The following is a 15,708-nucleotide window of genomic DNA, read 5'->3' as shown; positions in this document are numbered from 1 at the left end:
GGCATCATGGTGCAAAGATAGTTATTCTGGATGCTTGGAAAACTGATGAGGGAAAGTGGTAAATTAATTTATTAATTTATCATTAATAAATTTTTAATCCACTTTTCATTCATGTATCCATCCATCCATTCATTCATAGTTAATTCATTCTTTCATACATTCACCTAATATATACTCACTGTGGTAAAACATCGTGGTAAACATTGGGGAAAACAAAGAAGACAGCATGAACCCTGCTCTCAGGATCTTTGCTTTCTAGTGGAGGAGACAGGCATATGTGCATGTCATAGAAATTATAAGGTGGAGCATGATAAATAACATAGACATTTGAAAATTAAGTACTGTGGTTATACAGAAGAGGAAGGATAGAGTGAGGAATGTGAAAAGTATAAAAGAATCACGAGGATTTGTGTTGGGACTTGAATATTGGTGGCTCTGGAATTTCAGATTAAGAAAAATTATAAAAATTTTATTTGAGTATAGTTGACACAATGTTACATTAGTTTCAGGTGCTAAATCTAGTGACTCAACTCCTCTTTATGTTATGCTAGACTCACAGTAAGAGTAGCTACCATGAGTCCCATTACATTGCTATTACTGTATCATTGACTGTCTTCCCTGTGCCGCTCCTTTTATTCCTGTAATGTATTCATTCCATAAATGAAAGTCTGTATCTCCCATTCCCCTCTACCCATTCTTCCCATTCCCACATGCTTCTCCCCTCTGCAAGCATCAGTTCTATTTATAGGTTTGATTACACCTTGCTTGTTTAGTCATTGTTTTGTATTTTAGATTCCACGTGAGTGGAATCATGTGGTATTTGCATTTCTTGTTCTGACTTATTTCACTTAGTATACTATCCTCTAGGTCCATCCTTGTTGACATACATGGCCCTTTAGTTCAGTCTGTGTTGTTACAAATGATAAAATGCTCATCCTTTTTATGGCTTTGTAATATTCCTCTGTGTGTGTGTGTGTGTGTGTGTGTGTGTGTGTGTGTACGCACATGAATGAGTGCATACCACATCTTTATTCATCTATCAGTGGACACTTGGATTGCTTCCATATCTTGGCTATTGCAAATAATGTTTCAGTAAATATAAGGGTGCATAGATCTTTTCAAATTAGTGTTTTTATTTTCTTTGGGTAAATACCCAAAGGTGAAATTATTGAATCATATGGTATTTTTAAGTTTTTGAGGAACCTCCATATTGGTTTCCATAGTAGCTGTACCAATTTACATTCTCACCAACAGAGCACAAAGGTTCCTTATTCTCCACATCCTTACTAACACTTGTTATTTCTTATCTTTTTTATTTTAGCTCTTGTGATAGGTATGAGATAAAATCTCACTGTGGTTTGGATTTACATCTCCCTACTGATCATTGAACATCTTTTCATATGTTTATTGGACATCTGTATGCCTTCTTTGTAAAACTGTCTATTCATGTACTCTGCCCATTTGTTAATAGGATTGTTATTTTGGTATCAAGTTATGTAAGATTGGCAGAAGCAGGGCTATTTCTTTTGAAGCTATGTTTGCATAGCAAGAACACCAAATTTTCGTAGGCTGTGTATTATAAAAAATAAAGAGAACTCAATTTTCAATGATGGTTTTCTTCACATTTTTCTTATAAAAATTACAAAAATTAATTTTCTTAAATAGTAGACTTCATGCCCAGCATGGAGCTCACTGAGGAGCTTGAACTCATGGCCCTGAGATCAAGACCTGAGTTGAGATCAAGATTTGGATGCTCAACTGACTGAGCCACCCAGGTACCCCTACAAAAATTAAAATCTTATAAAACATCTTTTTCTCTTATTTGCTGAAAAATTATTAGTAATGATAACTATTTTTGGTTAGGTTATTTAAGGAGTTATATTAGCTTGGGCTACCATATCAAAACACCATATACTGGGTGACTTACACAGCAGAAATTTATTTCTCACAGTCCTGGAGGCTGGATATCCAAGATCAGGTTGCCAGCATGGTTGGACTCTGGCGAGGATTGTTGTCCTGGTTTTGCAGATGACTCTCTTCTCACAATGTCCTTACACATCAGGGAAACAGCTCTGATGCCTTTTCTTTTTCTTCTTATAAGAGCAACAATTTTATTGGATTAGAGCTCCACCCTTATGACTTCATTTAATTTTAATCACTGTCTTAAAGGCCCCATCTCCAGATACACTCACATTGGTGATTAGGGCTTCAACATGGGGACACAATTCAGTCCAGAGAAGCAGCTGACAGAACCTTGCCTCTTGGTGCTCTCTCCGCCTTGGAAACGTGTTATGGTTCCTTTTGAGAACAGACTGGAGAGGAATAGGAGCAGCACAATCAGCTTTACCAAGTAATATCTCAGAGTTGTCACAATAAAAAAGCTCAAATGTACAATTCCAGTATGATTTGCATACTTGCCAAAGGCAATATCTATTTGAAATAGTAGTAATTGACTCTATTCTTCCCTTTGAGGTAAACGTATAAAGATTCTCATAAGGATAAAAATATAAATTTTGTCAATTTCCAATTGCTGGCTTTGTAGAAAATCCACACACTTTTTACAGGTTAATAAATAATTTTATAACTTTTTTATTTTTTTTTTCTTAACAGGTCTTAGAGATTTTTGAGCCTATACAATTAAATCATGATTAATGGCATGTTTATCAAAGACCAGCATGCTTGGCTTATGGCAGTAAAAATAAGCACTTTTAGTTGGCCAAATAGATAGTAACCATCTGAACTTTTACAAATCAAGAATTAATTTCAAAAAGGTGCTACCTTTCCAAACCACCTATTTGGTAAAACTTGTGGCAATAAAGTATAAAAAGGGATTCCGTTCTTTTCTTGAATTCATGTATCATGAGTTTAACTCATGTTTATTAACTCATGTATCATGAAAAAAATTCTGCTTTGTAATTCATGTTCAGTTCTCACTCTACTTGTTTTATATTGAATACAGCTATGGTGTGCCATAAAAAGATAATTTGGACAGGAATATCTGTTGGTTTTAGACTGTTTTTGTGTCTCCTCAGTCAGGACCATCCCTTGGGAGATGTTGACCCTGGGAAATCACATGGTGTGTCCTCTTTCCTCTAGTTTGGCATCTTCATGTAACTGAAAGGATGTTCTACTGAACATTGATGACTCTGGAGAGAGAAAAGAAATCACAAATGGGCCAAATGCAGCTTAATAGGTTTGTGCAGAAGGAGGGGCAGGGTCAAGAAGGTACTTTGTGAAAATTAGGAAAAAGGTGCAACTTCCCCTGGGTGGACACAGCCAACCCCATTCGAGGGGATGTGGTTTGGCAAATAGACCAAAGGTTGCATTTAGTTCCCATTTTCCCTTTTAGGTGGGCAACTGCCTACAGTGGTCTTGGACAGGGCCAAGTTAAGGCCTAAACTGAGGGATCAGCTTCTAACAGTACCTGCTATTATACTTTACACATAGTAAATAGTTGGGATATGATAATTATGAATAGTATAATCATTATATTTGAACAGTACCCAATTGTTTGTGGAACACCATATCTCAGAATGAGTTACACGTCCAGCTTCTAAAGGTTTTCTATTAATCTGGGAGAAAGGCATTTATGAGTAGCATAGTAAATTTATAAAATTCTCCTCTTGAAAAAGATGAATGATAATTCCATAAAAAAAAGAAAAGAAAAGGAATCAGTGTTATTTGATCCATTTTATGACCTGTCCAGGTAAATTTGGATTTGGGATTACCTACATTTTTGTGTGAAATAAAATGATATTTTTCTTTTCTGAAGTCAATTAACAAATCTGTGCAAAACCAGAGGCTGAGGTGATGAGTGAAGGCCTTTTTGCTCTTGGAGAATTCTTCAACACCTATGGAGACAAGTTTCAGTGTTTGCTTAAAAGAAGACAGTGGTTTTCTCCTCAGGTCTAGGACTAGTTACATAACATTCAGAGTCCCCAATGTAAAATAATAATGTGGGGGCCAGCAGGGTGAGGAAGGCTGTTTCCCCTTTGCACAAATGAATGGGCACCCCCAAGGGACACCACCTCTGTGGTGGTGTACACTTAGTATCTATATCAGAGGTGGGCAAGAAGCCTTCTCCCAAACCTGGCCAAATAGCCAAGCACCTGCTGGCAAAGGGAAAGGTGGGCCAAAACCCCAGCCAAGGAGAATCGTAAGAAACAATTTTGACCTTGGCCTAAAGAATCTCATTTCACCAGGTCTAGAAGGGAGGAAAAGGGTAATACAGACAAAGGCTACTGCCTGAGAGAAAAGCACAGTGTGAAAACCCAAGCTTAAGGAATACTAGTCATTGGAGGGCTCTGCTCATTAGGAAGCAGATGGTGAAGGTGGTTGAATGTAAGTCTAGAATGACATTCCATCATTCAGTAATTTTTAAGTGCCTACTATGTCTCAGGCCCTATGCTAAATGCTGCTCATACAATGTTGAGCAAAATCAGACGTGTTCGTTACTCTTATGGGGCTACACCTAATGAAAAAATTAGGGTCCAGTTGAAGAGGTTCTTGAATGTCATTTGCATTCAGGGTTTCTCTGTAGACCTGAAAATGTCTCAAGTCAGAAATGCTTATCTTTGTTTCCTACAGCCCCTACTACTGCCACTCATAAGTTTAAATTCTTTCTTTCTTTAAAAAAAAATATGTCTTTTTCTACATTGTTTATTACATTGGTCCCTATCTCTCCAATACTAAAGAATAACATGTTTATTTTTAAAATGTATTTTTTAAATTATTTACTGCTTTCCACTCTTTGTTGTGAATAATAGTGAAGACAGGAATGTGTCACTGAGAAATTCTTTGCCAGAGGTCACTTGTAGTTTGGTTGATTGGAATTCAAAGTATATTACCCACAGTTAAATTTTTAAAAAAATTTTTATGTCTTTATTTTATTTTGAGAGACAGAGACAGGAAGCAGGGGAGGGGCAGAGAGAGAGAGATAGAATCTGAAGCAGGCTCCAGGCTCTGAGCTGTCAGCACAGAGCCCGATGTGGGGCTCGAACCCACGGACTGTGAGATTGTGACTTGGGATGAACTCGGCCGCTTAACTGACTGAACCACCCAGGCACCCACTCACCCCCCTCACTGTTAAATTTGTCTACCCAGAACCAGGAACATATTTAGCACATATATATGTATGTATGTGTGTGTGTGTGTGTGTGTGCACACGTGTGCACTCACAGGCACATATATGTATGCAGTAAATACCACAGAATATAGATACCACATGGGAGACTTTTTTGGGGAAATTCACTCAAGAAATTCTGAGATAATAACATAAGTGACTTATTAGGGACAAGTCTTTCCTGGTATAATGATAGAAGGGACTCCTTTTAGGTCACTTTTACAACATGTCAGGGCTGCTATCTAAAGTGAAGAGTGAGAGCTAAGATTAACCCTGAGGTATAGATGTGGGATGAGTGAGGAACAGAGGGGGGATATATAAAGCAGTGTAGGAAGTCAGAGGACAGGCTTATGGGGTGGAAGTGGAAGGTAGAGCAGTGGGAGACTGTGGATAACCAGAAGACAGTGGGTACCTGAAGCATGACAGAGGTAAAGACCAAGAAATTGGGAAAAAGGGAAGAAATTAGGAGGAAAAGGGCCAACTTGGTCTTATTTTCTATCCCTGCGGTACTAACATTCTGCCCAACTAGTGAAAGCCATTTTGAAACCATAGTAATTGGGTAACAGAAGCATAGCAGATTGAAGGACCAACAGTCTGAAGGTCAAAGGATAAACCCCAGCTCTCCCATTTACCAGTTGTGTGGCCTTGAGTAAGTTATTTCACTTCTCTGAGCTCTGGCTCCCTATATAAAAAGTGGGTGATACTAATAGACTCAGACTTACATGGTTATTTTAAGGAATAATCGAGGCTATGTGTGCAGAATACAGAATGTAAGCTCCACACAGGTAGAGAGTTTGCCTTGTTGACTGCTGAATTCCTAGTGCTTAAGACAGTTCCTGGCATTCTTCGTTCTTCAGACAATTAATGAATAAGAAGGAAGAGATTTGTAAGTGGGGTGGCATTTTAAAATACCTAATCCATGGGTTGTTTGAAGCTGATGAAATTAATGGTTACAAGAAGTGAAGATTCTAAAAGAATGAGATTGAATTCAAGTCCCAGTGCTGGTACTCAGCATTTTTTTTTTTTTTTTTTTTTGTCACCATAGGCAAATTTTGGCCTCAGTTTCTTCTTCCATGAAATTTGGGTAATTATAGTACTCACTCAAGGGATTACTGTGAAGATAAGATGAGATGCAAAGCAGTTTGTGCCTGGCACATAGTAAATGCTCAGTAAATGTTAGGTGTAATGATGGTGATAACAACTTTGCTATTGAGAGCAGTTCTCAGCACTATAGGAAGGTTTCAAGTTACCCGAAGTCATCCTCTGATCTTGCCAAAGCTGAAGCAAGAAGCAGTGCTCTTTGTGAATCTTCTTTAGCCCTCTTAGAAGGGTGTGTGTGGCCCCAAGTCTGGCAGGGACAGAGCTGAGCAGAGCTGTTCACAGCAAATCTGTGATGATGATCTTCTCATCTGTCTTCTAAGCTGTGGGCGGCTCCTTCTTTGGGAAGCAAGTTATAATCAGAACTTGGAACAAGCTACCTTCCAAACAATGCTCTCATTGCCTTTTCTGCCATTTAATTAATGCCAGTCTAATTTTATAGAAAGTATATAAATATGACTTATGCATATTTGTACCTATATTTTTCTGTGAGGCTTGCCATGAGGTACATAGCCACTTAAATCATATCCTTCTGATAAATATCTCTGGCCTGAATACTTAACTTTATTTTTTAGAACCACGTTTAGGGAACTTAGCAAGTGGAAGGATGGATATACCTTAAGCCAACCTACAAGTTATCATTGACTAAAACCAAAAGGTGAACCTCTTATTTCTTCCAGATTATATTTTGCTTTGGGGTTTAGGTAAATTTCAGCTGATGGCACTCAAGACCCCTTTTGCTCATGCTTTCCTTCCAGTTTCTGTCAGTCTAAGTCAAGATATAGACAGCAGCCTATGGACTGCTTCTTGAAGGTTATGAGGACAGTGATCCATGCATTGTTTTTAACTTTCATCTTAGTGCATATAATTTAATTCAGGCCATGACTGAAATACATTCAAATCCTGAAAGAGTTTCACCATAACTCTTGGAGGTTTAGCACAGACCAACTGGGTGTAGTAGAGTGACTGTTGAGCTTCTCTATGACTAAATTTGCACTGTGTCTGTAAGTATGTGCACCAGCAAGCTGATTTTATTAGAACTTTGAAGAACTAGTAGAAAAGCTCTTTCTTTTTTACCAAACATGGATTTAAAAAATTACACAGAAATCAGTATTGTCAAGTCACATGAAGTGCAATTATAAGCAGAAGGCTTGAAACCTGTTTTTGCTTAAAGCCTTTATTTGATTTAGCCAAAACAACAGCAATAAATTGTATTCAAAAGCATTTTTGATCCCTTTGCAACAGTATTACTACTAAGAGCAGGGTCTACATAATATCCCCCCTTTATCGTTAAGGTCAGTTTTCCTTAGGCATCCCAAAGTATCCAAATCTGTGTTTACAATTCTGGAGACAAAGGATTATTCAGACTCTAGTTACTGTTTAATACTTGGAAAATTGGTATTATTAGACAATTACTATGACACTGATTTTGCATTTTTATTTTCTTGACATCTTCCTTGGAACCAGCAGAATCCCAAGGATTAAAATGCAAAAACATGTCATTAAAAAATTTAACAGAAACATTCCTCTTCCATTTTCCTCCTGAAATTTTAGGATGTATTTCATGTCTTCCCTTTATTCTCCTTTCCCCACAATACTACTTTTAACATTTTGAGACCTTAGGTAGTCAGTGTGTACTATCAATACCCAATAGGAATATAACTGATACCATTAGGGCAGTAAGTTGAGGACTACATCTTTGGCTCAAAGATCACCATAAGAATAATTCTTTTTGAATGGCTATAATTACACTTGATTTTTTTTTTTTTATATATAGTCCTGTCATATAAGATCTAGTCTTGCATTGATCTTTCCTCTTCCTTTGGCTTAATTGCCACCCCAGATACAGATGAGTTTCAAAGTCCCCCAAACTGTTTCACAAACCAATTCATATTTAGGGTCTACATGACAAAGTTACAAAACTGTCATTTTGCTTTTGTGTTTTCAATAGCCCCATTAGGTAGTCAAGGCAAGTGGAAGCATTTCTTTAAAATGATGACTGTGAAATATGGACAGATTAAGTGGCTTGTTTGTGGTTACCTAGTCAGTGACATGGGCAGCTAGAAGGATTCAGGTCTCCTGATCCACATGTACAAGATTCTCTTTATTATCCTGCACAGAATGTTAATTGTCAGATGAGACAAACGATAAGTAGAGAGCTGGCCAATTTCGTGATGAGATGGCTATAGGTAGCAAAGGATACTTGTTCCCTTAAGTTTTTTATGGCAGTGCTGGACAGCTAGCTCCCTGGACACTCTCTTGAATTAGTCTTAAGGTGTAATGGTGATTTCAGGCATGCTAGGATATAGCATCAGAGACCTGGGGAGGTCCAGGTAGTGGACTGGAATAGCTGCAGCTATTAAATATCTAGGTCATCTTTTATAGAGGGTTGTAATGTATACTCTAGCTTCTGATTTCAGTGCTGCCAGAAAGGGAAAAAAATCCATCTTGCTAAAATGTAGTCAGACAGCAGTTTGTCTTTCCAAAACATTATTAGGTATTATTACAGAATGTGAACACCTTTCATTCCTGACAAACAGGAAATGTATGCTGCACTACTGGTATGTCAATCAGAGTGATAGCATCAATTTTATGGTTTTTAATTCATCCCCACCTCCTGCCGAGCCTTTTGCTCATCCCAAATTATGAATCTTAAAAGGTACGTGATTAAGAAGAAAAAATATGTCTCTGCCTGTGTGAACTCCCTTGTGAAGAGCTTGGAGACAGATATTTAAGAGATTTGTAAAGCATGCCCTGACCACTCAGTGATTTGGACAAGTGACTTAGATTTCCTGCAGTTGGGAGTGTCCTCTCATGTTTTTGCTTTAATATTTTGCTAGCAACTCAAGTGTTATTTTTTATATGCATTGACACCTTTACATTTGTTAAGGAGCAGAAAGAAAATAACGTATTAAAAGCTGTATTTGTCAGTACATGATGCTTCAGTTACATTTTCAGTTTAGGTTTTCAGAGTCTATTTCTTTCATTGTGGTCTTTTGTTGCTTTTGATATACATGCAATAATAAATACAAAGCCAGTTCTAGAGCTGAGCTTAGAATGCACAGTTCTTTTCTTTCTACCCCTTAATTCTTGCCTTCAACATGTAATGAAAATGAAGAACAATGCCAGTGTTAGTAGGAAGTGAGGCTGTTTATAAATAAATAAATAACATGTGCTTGTGTGGGGTGTATGTGTATATGGGGGGATTGTGGGGTGTGACACACACACATGATTTCTTCTCTGCAGGGGGTGTGGGAGCCTGGGGTTTCTGAATCTGTCCTCCCATGCTCCTCTCTTGTTTCTGGTGAGGAGCCATATTTCTTGTTTTTCCTGTGCAGCTCCACCTGGGCTTCATTTGCTGCCACAAACTCTGCCAATAGCACACACTTATTTAAGATTTAGGCATATCGTCTGATAGTTGTTGATTGTAAGGTGAAGCCATAGTTACCAATTGGTCAAGGTCAATTTTCCCTTTTTCTACTGACCACAGAGTAAATGTTCCATCACTGACAGATAATTCTCTATCTCCTTTTAGCACATGATGACATATTTGATGGGTCTTTAATAAGGACTTTCACTGTATGGTGTCCTCCATATTTAAATCACCCTTAGTCATTTCAGCCTTAGCTTTAACGTTTTTAGTGCTTAGTGTTTCCACGAGAGTGCATGGAGACTTGAACTAACCCATGTGGCATTTGTTTACGAAGGATTTTTCATTCTGCTTTTACCACAATTTCTCTGATTCAGAGTTGAAGTATGCTGATTCGCTTCCATGCAAGAAAGCAAATGTAGGACTTGAGCAAGAGCTCTTCCTTTCCTGGTTGGGCACTAGCATCAAACGCTGTTTTGAGAGTGATGGTTAAAGGCATGTGCAAATGTGGCTAATACAGGAGGGCCTGCCTTCAAGAGAGGCCATGCCCGGAAACAAGGTGCCCTCCCCACTTAGGAAGAAAGAAGGTGTCAAGGATCCTGTCAAAGGAGCTTTCTCTAAAGATGTAGCCACACCTCTCTTTCTTTGGGTATGTGGTGTTAGCATTTCCAAAAGTGAAATTATGAAATCCGCTCTCTCACTTGCTTCCTAAGGTATTATGTCACTGTGTTATTAAAGGCAAGGGCACTGAAGCTTGGAGAAATTAAGCAGCTTACTTTAAGGTCATGCAGATGGTAAGTGGCAGGGCTGGGTTTTGAACTCACGTTTTCTGAGTTCAAATCCAGTGCCCTTTCCTCTACCCTGTAGTTGCTTATTATTTGAACTACTTATGTGGCACTTTTTCTGCTTAAATTCTCAATTAGATTACTTGTTTATGAATTCCTCAAGAACAGTGACATGTTTATAATAGGGATTTGCACACGGTATATGCTAAATGAGTATAAACTTTAGATTGATTAATGAGCTGACCAGTTTTCCTCTTTCTCCCTTTATGTGTTAGGACATTTAATTGTAGCACAAATGTTTACAGGCATTAAGGGGACTTCTGTTGGATATTGGGAACATTAGGTGATTGTTTTAGACTGAATTGTTATGTCCCCCCAAATTCATATGCTAAAGCCCTAACTCTCTGTATGGCTCTTTTTGGAGATCAGGCCTCTAAGGAAGTGATTAAGATTCAATGACATAATAAGGGTGGAACCCTGACCTGATAGGATTAGTGTTTTTATAAAATAAAGACTCTTCTCCCTTGTTAGCTTTCTCTTTCTATCCTCTTGCTCCCTTTCTCCCTCTCTCTCTCTTTTTCTCCTCTCTCTCCCTTTCATGTCACATGTCCTAAGGAAATGCCAAGTGAAGATAATAGTGAGAAGGCAGCCATCTATAAGCCAGGAAGAGTCTCTCCAGAAACCAAGTCACCTGGCACCTTGACCATGGACCTCTAGCCTCCAGAATTGTGAGAAAATAAGTTCTGTCATTTAAGCACTCAGTCCATGGTACTATGTTATGGCATCCAGAGCAGACTAATACAGTAATTAAAACCAAATCTTATTCAAGCAGGTCATTATCCTGTGGGGGGGATAGAGAATAGCCATAGAGATACAACTGAATTGGATATATGCTCATGTGCGTTGTCCCTTTGGAAGTGAAAGTCAATGTTATACCAGTGGGCCCAAAATGCCCTAAATTCAAAATGGCATCAGATTGGCTCAAAACATTTTGTACTGTTTAGAAGTGCATATGGCACAATTTGAGGCTGCATGGTTAGGGGTGAAAGTGAGAATGAAGGCAAAGTCTTTAGAGAGAAGATGAGAGTCTGTGTCCTGAAGAATGAATAACAGTTTTCTGAAAACAAGGTGAATGAAAGTATCTGTTCCTCTGAGAGAATAGAGGTATAAGTGAACACAGTGGAATCCTGGATTCATTCTTTATGGCTGAAGCTTCGAATGTACATGCAGAAGTTATACAAGGTGAGGTTGGAAAGATAAAAGCCAGTTGTTTTTGTTTTTTGTTTTTTACAAATCGTCATATGTTAAGCTTAGAAATCAGACTTCAATCTGCAAGTAACATGGACGACATAAAAAGAATTTTAACTTCTGCAGTTATAGAATCAGATTTGCAGTTTAGAAACTTACTGTCAATGCACTGTGGAGATTGTACTGGGACCTGCCCGATCTTGGGGTAGGATTAAGGGAGTGATGCTGGATCATAAATTTTCTAGGGAAGATTACATAAAAGCAGTCATGAAGCTGTCTTTGATATCTTCTCCTTAGCTCAAGGACAGAACTCAAATTTTCAACCATTCAGAATTCAAGTAATACTTCCTTCGTTTTAAATACTTCCTTCTTTTTATTATGGCACTGGAGTAACTTATTTCTAGAAAAGAAATGACTTATTGTTCTTGTGGATACCACACATCACGAATGACATCCATGCTCTGGTCCTCATCAAAACCAGAGTGGCTCCAAAATGAATAAGCCGGTGGTCTGGGGAGAAATTCAGCATTCTCTATTCTTCTTCTGAACACTCCTTGGTTTCATTTTTATGAGGTACCACATTTTGCTATGCTTTTAGCTGGACCTGTTTGAATGTTCTTAATCCAGTGTTTCAGAGAGCAGTAAAAAGAACAAGTAAACATGTTCACTGAGCAATCACGAATGTAAGCCCTAAGCCCAACAGGATTCATAAAATATATAACCTCACCCTAGCCTGGCCAGGATGCTGTAGACTGGAACGAGTTGAAATATGGGAGAAAGTTCATGTTTTTGTGGTATGAACTGGAATTTTTCTGTGTGCCTAATGAGTTTTAAAACAGTTGTAAAATCACTACTCTTTGACTCTCCTGAGAGTAACATACATGAGAAAGGTGGACAACTCTGTCTTGTGATTAATACGCCTTCCCCACTCAGTACTGTACTCATTTTTTCCTCTTCAAACATCAGTTTACTGGAGAGGGACTGTTCTCACTTTTATGTGTCACACAGATTCTTTGAAAAACCGTGATGATTGGTTATCATGACACACAGATACCTTTCTTCCTGGGCACTTATTATCAATCTGGGAATCGCGTCACCCCAGTCACCCTCGAATGTTTCCTAATGACTGCATTCTTACTGGCTGGAAGTAACTCTTTGACTCAACAGGGAACAAGGGCCAGATGGTATGCAGACATGTACTTGAGATGGTGCAAGCCTCATTTGTTCTGTTTCTTGTTACTTACTGTCACTCCTTAGCTCACTACACAGAAGAGACTCATCCTCTGGGCTGCTTTTTGCCATTCATACCAGGATATAATGACAGTAATGGACTCTTTATTAACAGTATTGTTATCATGGGTTTCTTTTTGTTGTTGTTTTTCAAACTGCCTTTTTAAAAAAAAAAAAAAAAAGGTGAGATATAAATAAATTCAACACTGTAAACAGGTCAGCCAGAACACAGATGGGTAAATACAATGAATGTTGTCCCATTCTAATGAATAACCTTGAACTTATTCCAACAACAGTGTTACGGCTCAAAAATAATTTTATTTGGGAAAGTCTCTTTTGACATGTCTTCAGAGACTTTGCCTATCAATCATAGAAATCATCATTCTCTGAGGGTGGGTTAGATCTTTAAAAAAATTCCTTGAACAAATAATTATTAGGTGCTTACTAAGTGGCAGACAGTATACCAGGAGCAAGGAGCAAGACAGACATGGTTTCTGCCTTTGAAGACATTTAAGATCAAATCTGAGATGGATGTCTGAGCCCTGGATAATACCTTTACTGATAAGAACAAGATGTGACTATACAGTGACAATCTTAACTGCCTCAGATGACAATTTTAAAGAAGAAATTTAAAACATTTTGAGTAATGGCAGCATCTCTGGAATAACTCTCAAACATACTACCTAGAAGACAAATACTGACTTTTTATGCAGACAGTATAGTGCTGTAGAGTTTATAAAACACTTTATGTACATTATATCACTCTCTTCTTATAGGAATTCTATATTAGCAACTGTGTTTGAGTAACACTTTCCTCTCCTGTAAAATAAATGCTCTCTAGGTGTCTTCTAATTCAAAAGTCTGTGATTCTTATGTCTGTATGTCCATACTTTCACACTGTATCACGGGTTCTTACTTTAGAGTAGTTCCCTGTGATCTCTCTGGCTGAGGACCATCCAAACAGAGGTGGGTGTCCGATGTCTTCTTTTGAAGGTGGCATGAGGCCTGGGGTGCTGTTGGGCTGGGCATCTAGAAGCCTGGCAAGGAATGGACTGGGCTCATGGCTCAGCCTCAAGATGAGGAACAGAGACTGAAGTTGAAGTCCAAGGTGAGGGAACTCCCCTGGGAGTGAGGGAGGGTCTGAAGTGTCAGGTTCACAAGATCAAGCAGAGCTCAAAGAAATCAGACTCAAAGAAAAATGTTGGCTAGTGTTTTTTTCAAAGATAAAGAGATTGAAGAAGCAGAACTTAGAATGCTACCTGAAGAAAACAAAATTTCTTTTTATGGATACTAGGGACAGAGTTCAGAAACTATTAGAGTAATAAGCTAAAAATGTGAAATATTTTTAAAAATTGGCTTTTCTCCCCTTAATCCTGTCAGTGGTTAAACAGTGAAAATAAGAGAAAATGTAGCTCTGTTCTAAAACTTTACCTCACCACGTTTCCAACCAGAAGGTCATTCTGATAAAGAAAATGGAGAATGTTTATCAAATAGAACATCTTTGATGTTCTATCATGATTTCCCTATAGAACTTGTCTTTACAGTTTGAAATTATACCTCATACTTTTTTTAAAAAATGTTTTAAATGTTTTTATTTATTTCTGAGAGAGAGACAGCATGAACAGGGGAGGGTCAGAGAGAGAGGGAGACACAGAATCAGAAACAGCCTTCAGGCTCTGAGCTGTCAGCACAGAGTCCGACGCGGGGCTTGAACCCATGAACCGTGAGATCATGGCCTGAGCCGAAGTCAGATGCTTAACCGACTGAGCCACCTAGGCGCCCCTTCCTCATTCTTAATGTTTTCCAGCCTTCTTTGTATCAAATATAACATGTTTATAAGTCCGATTATTAAGATCTAAATCTCTCTCTTCTATAAAAATGTATACACAGGAAAAATTAAGAGAAGTTTTGTTTCAAGAGTTTGCTGCTCATCCCAGAAAATTAAGTGAAGCGTTTGAATGTGTCAAAGCCATGCAAAGAGATAAAGTAGTCTTTGATGGCTTTTACTACATACACAGAAACACACACAATGGGGATGCAGGGGTAAGTAAACTGTGAGAACATTCCTAGGGACTTCTGGGTATGACAGGGTACCTTTGGAAAACACCTTTACTTTGGACCCAAACCATTTCACTGCCATGTTCAGAATTTACACCTGTGTTTTCCCAGCAACACTTATCCATGGCATAAGCTGACTGCTTGAGGTAGGATGCAAATACAATGGATGCAATTATGTACAAATCATGGGTACAAGAAGCAGCTAATCATCTGTTTTAGTTTTCTAGTTTGGGTTTGGTATCCCTTTTTAACCCCGGGCACATTTAGTAGCCATGTTTCAAACTAATCCAGAAGTTGATTTTGCTTGTTTTCCTGTTTAGTTTTCAGTCTTTTTCCGGGTAATTTTTAAGTCTCTAGGTGTTTTTCTAGTCAGCCATCTTCCAGAATTTTAGCACCAGTAAGTCTGCTTTCAGGCCTTTTTGCTTTGTTGCTGTTGTTTTCTTTCCCTGAACAAATTTATAACATTAGGTCTCACTTTATCGAGAAGCTTTATTTTCCATCTGCTCTCCATTTTTGCTCTATTATTAGGCTATGCTTCTGGTATTCCGATCCTGCTTCATTTCCAGGACTCTAGTTGACGTCAGTGGGGAACCTAGGTAAAGGAGGAGAGCATGATACTGGGCTTGGCTCCACAGGCTGTTTTGGGAAAAGCGTCTGGTCTCTTTGAGGTGGGACTTCCGTTGGATGGACCCCCTGTTTTTTTCCTACAGACAATGGAGCCTCTGCATCATATTTAATGCAACCGTCAGTACAGGATGATATACTTGCTCAACCACCCAAATATATTGACTTTCTGT

The 15,708-nt window shown here is 38.4% G+C and overlaps 1 long non-coding RNA gene across 1 annotated transcript in view; it reads right to left on the bottom strand.

The window, feature by feature from the left end:
• Positions 1–1,919: 1,919 nt before the first annotated feature.
• LOC120224031 overlaps positions 1,920–15,708 on the bottom strand; it is a 293,362-nt gene continuing 279,573 nt past the window's right edge. Inside the window, exon 5 of the long non-coding RNA XR_005526449.1 lies at positions 1,920–3,146. This is a non-coding gene — a long non-coding RNA (uncharacterized LOC120224031). The remainder of the gene's footprint in view (positions 3,147–15,708) is intronic.

This window comes from Hyaena hyaena, unplaced genomic scaffold, assembly GCF_003009895.1.
Source record: "Hyaena hyaena isolate Hyena2069 unplaced genomic scaffold, ASM300989v1 scaffold_1094, whole genome shotgun sequence".
Classification (NCBI taxonomy): Eukaryota; Metazoa; Chordata; class Mammalia; order Carnivora; family Hyaenidae; genus Hyaena; species Hyaena hyaena.
The sequence above is the reverse complement of the archived record's forward strand: the minus strand, read 5'-3'. Positions and strand labels throughout refer to the sequence as shown.